The sequence below is a fragment of the Aethalodelphis obliquidens genome, unplaced genomic scaffold (genome assembly GCF_003676395.1).
Source record: "Aethalodelphis obliquidens isolate GAN/ISIS:26980383/991018 unplaced genomic scaffold, ASM367639v1 scaffold138, whole genome shotgun sequence".
Taxonomy (NCBI): domain Eukaryota; kingdom Metazoa; phylum Chordata; class Mammalia; order Artiodactyla; family Delphinidae; genus Aethalodelphis; species Aethalodelphis obliquidens.
The window spans coordinates 575,654-580,101 of record NW_020838082.1 but is presented as its reverse complement, the minus strand read 5'-3'; the positions used below and the strand labels follow the sequence as shown (position 1 = coordinate 580,101).

The 4,448-nt window shown below is 37.1% G+C and overlaps 1 pseudogene; it reads right to left on the bottom strand.

The window, feature by feature from the left end:
- Positions 1-335: 335 nt before the first annotated feature.
- On the bottom strand, positions 336-3,086 carry LOC113616425 (ectonucleoside triphosphate diphosphohydrolase 6 pseudogene; annotated as a pseudogene).
- Positions 3,087-4,448: the final 1,362 nt, after the last annotated feature.

The following is a 4,448-nucleotide window of genomic DNA, read 5'->3' as shown; positions in this document are numbered from 1 at the left end:
ATACATTAGATCCTCAGAATTTATCTTAAAAATGCTGCTCATATGGAGACTATCACCACTTTTGTGAGGAGGTCCCAACGTAAACCTGAGTGCTGACTGGGAGATAGGGGAGAAGAAGGCAGGTGGGGGACTTCCCTGGTGGACCAGTGATTAAGACTCCGTGCTTCCATTGCAGGGAGCATGGATTCAATCGCTGGTCAGGGAACTAAGATCCCACATGCTGCAAGGTGCAGCCAAAAAAGCAAATAAATAAATAAATAAATAGCCTCCTGAGGCTGCTGCTTTAAAAAAAAAAAAGGCGGCAGGTTGGCAGTAGGAAGTGCTGAGGAGCACAGCTACCAAGAGGCTTGGCTCTTCTGTCAGGTCAGTGAGTCCACGTAATGAAAAATGGCTCTCAGAGCACAGCTAGTCTCAACATTGTCAGTTTTCTGAATCAGCTTCAGCACTTTGTTCCCCAGAAACCTGAATTCTTGCAGCAGCAAACTGACAAAGGTGAGACAAGTGCATACATATGAAAGGGTTGTTCTGTGGGTGGTTTTCCATTGTCCAACACGCATACTTGGCTGCAATCTCAAAAGTCTCCACCCGTAACACTGCCTCCTTTCTCTGCATCCATGAGGACAAAATTTGCTGCAAAGTCATGATGCTAAAAAAATGCATAAAAATTCAAATTCTTCACTTCTTCCATTTTGTGCACTTTATTCTAAAGGATTTCTGCCACTCTGCTGGCACACAGTTCACGAAGGCCAAATGCCTTCTGTCCCAATATGCTATATATTATTTCAACATGATCCCACTCTTCTTGGAACCTGGGACACAGACAAGGGCTGACCAACTCCTTTGCATCTTTAGCAGCTTTCCTCTCCTATTCAAAGGTACTTTATCACTTCATTTTGCTGTTGTTTGCAAAGCCTTTTCACAGGATTTAGTGGTAGCATAGGCACTTCCAGATTTCATTACATAAATGGTTGTTCAAGTCTCTGGTTCTTCCCATGAATCCTGTATGCCCTCCTTTGTCCCATCCATGGATGCAGGTGTCATTCCACCAGAGCAGGTAGGTGAAAGCTGCTTCTAGTTCTTCTGCCATCTCCCCTAGAAACACTTAAATTTATTATTACTACTATTATTTTTTAACATTTTTATTGGAGTATAATTGCTTTACAATGGTGTGTTAGCTCCTGCTTTATAACAAAGTGAATCAGCTATACATACACATATATCCCCATATCTCCTCCCTCTTGTGTCTCCTTCTCTCCCACCCTCCTCATACCACCCCTTGAGGTGGTCACAAAGTACTGAGCTGAGCTGATCTCCCTGTGCTATGTGGCTGCTTCCCACTAGCTAGCTATTCTACATTTGGTAGTGTATATATGTCAGTGCCACTCTCTCACTTCATCCCAGCTTACCCTTCTTCCCTCCCCGTGTCCTCAAGTCCATTCTCTACGTCTGCGTCTTTATTCCTGTCCTGACCCTAGCTTTTTAAGAATCTTTTTTTTTTTCTTTAGATTCCATATATATGTGTTAGCATACTGTATTTGTTTTTCTCTTTCTGACTTACTTCTTCACTCTGTATGACAGTCTTACTTCACTGTGTATGACAGACTCTAGGTCCATCCACCTCACTACAAATAACTCAATTTCATTTCTTTTTATGGCTGAGTAATATTCCATAGTATATATGTGCCACATCTTCTTTAGCCATTCATCTGTCGATGGACACTTAGGTTGCTTCCATGTCCTGGTTATTGTAAATAGAGCTGCAATGAATATTGTGGTACATGACTCTTTTTGAATTATGGTTTTCTCAGGGTATATGCCCAGTAGTGGGATTGCTGGGTCATATGGTAGTTCTAATTTTAGTTTTTTAAGTTACCTCTATACTGTTCTCCATAGTGGCTGTATCAATATACATTCCCACCAACAGTGCAAGAGTGTTCCCTTTTCTCCACACCCTCTCCGGCATTTATTGTTTGTAGATTTTTTGATGATGGCCATTCTGACTGGTGTGAGGTGATACCTCATTGAAGTTTTGATTTCCATTTCTCTAATGATTAGTGATGTTGAGCATCCTTTCATGTGTTTGTTGGCAATCTGTATATCTTCTTTGAAGAAATGTCTATTTAGGTCTTCTGCCCATTTTTGGATTGGATTTTTGTTTTTTTGATATTGAGCTGCATGAGCTGCTTGTAAATTTTGGAGGTTAATCCTTTGTCAGTTGCTTCATTTGCAAATATTTTCTCCCATTCTGAGGGTTGTCTTTTGGTCTTGTTTATGGTTTCCTTTGCTGTGCAAAAGCTTTTAAATTTCATTAGGTCCCATTTGTTGGTTTTTGTTTTTATTTCCATTTCTCTAGGAGGTGGGTCAAAAAGGATCTTGCTGTGATTCATGTCATAGAGTGTTCTGCCTATGTTTTCCTCTAAGAGTTTTATAGTGTCTGGCCTTACATTTAGGTCTTTAATCCATTTTGAGTTTATTTTTGTGTATGGTGTTAGGGAGTGTTCTACTTTCATTCTTTTACATGTACCTGTCCAGTTTTCCCAGCACCACTTATTGAAGAGACTGTCTTTTCTCCATTGTATATTCTTGCATCCATTATCAAAAATAAGATGACCATAGGTGCGTGGGTTTCTCTCTGGGCTTTCTATCCTGTTCCATTGATCTGTATTTCTGTTTTTGTGCCAGTACCATACTGTCTTGATTACTGTAGCTTTGTAGTATAGTCTGAACTCAGGGAGCCTGATTCCTCCAGTCCGTTTTTCTTTCTCAAGATTGCTTTGGCTATTCAGTGTCTTTTGTGTTTCCATACAAATTGTGAAATGTTTTGTTCTAGTTCTGTAGTTTTATTATTATTATTTTTAAATAACTTCTGTCAGTTATTTCAAGATTTCAAAAGGAAGAAACAAGGGGAGCACCCAACAACCTGAAGCTAGAGTATTCTTTACTTCTGTTCTTAAACAGTTTTCAAGGGTCTCTTTTTTATATTGAGGTATAATTGACATATAACATTATTGTAGTTTCTCATAAAACTGATTAAATATTTGTATATATTGTGAAGTGATTACCACAGTAAGTCTAATTAACGTCATCACCCTACATAATTACAGATTCTTTTCTTGTGGTGAAAACTTTTAAGATCTACTCTTAGCAACTTTCAAATATGCACTACAGTATTATTAACTGTAGTCACCAGGCAGTACATTACAATCCCATGACATATTTATTTTATAACTGGAAGATTGTGCCTTTTGAGCCCCTTCACCCATTTACCCACCCCTTACCCCTGAATCTGGAGACCATCCATCTGTTCTCTATACCTATGGGCTCGTGGGGGTTTTTTTTTGTTTTTTTTAAAAATTCTATGCATAAATGAGATTACATTTGTCCTTCTCTGTCTGACTCATTTCGCTTAGCATAATGCCCTCAATGTCCATCCATGTCATTGCAGATGTCAAGATTTCCTTCCTTTCTATGGGTGAATACTGTTCATATATAAATATCTCACAATTTCCTTACCTATTTATCCATCAATGGATACTTAGGTTATTTCCATATCCAATAATACTGCAATGAACATTGTGGTGCATATATCTTTTTGAGTTAGTGTTTTCATTTTATTTGGATAAATAATCAAAAATGAAATTTCTGGCTTATATAGTAGTTCTACTTCTTGTTTTTTGAGGAACCTTCACACTAATTAATTGGATTGTTTGTATTTTTGCTATTGAATTGTGTGAGTTCTTTACATGTTTTAAATATTAACCCTTTATCAGATACATGATTTGCAAATATTTTCTCCCATTCAGTAGATTGCCTTTTCATTTTGTTGATGGTTTCCTTTGCTGTACAGAAGCTTTTTAGTTTGATGTAGTCCCATTTGTTTATTTTTGCTTTTGTTGCCTTTGCTTTCGGTGTTAAATCCAAGAAATCATCATCAATATTGATATCAAGAAGGTTACCACTTATATTTACTTCTAGGAGTTTTACGCTTCCAGGTATTATGAAGATCACAATTTTAAATGAAGCAAATTAAATTAATTTTAAATTAAAGATAAATTGCTACAAAAACACTTAGGCTTCAACACTTGGAAATATTAGAACCTAATATACACATTTTTGTCTATGATGTTAATATAATTGTAATATTTAAACACTACACATAAACTCGTATTATACTATATTTGAATATCCTTAAATATCTCACAATATTTTATTGGTATAGTTTTAAATTGAAAGTAAAATCATATATTTAAGTACTTTGCTCTGATTACTCCAACTAATCAGAGTTAGGCCAGAATTTCTAGGTTAAGGGAGTGGTCCTCCAGAAGACTGCCCTCATTGCAGACTAGCCACAAGTTTTGGGGTCCCCAGGCTACCCTCACTTCTGACCGGCTTGTTATAAATTTGAGGGTTCTCAACACTGCTTCAGATTTGATAATTTACCAGAATAA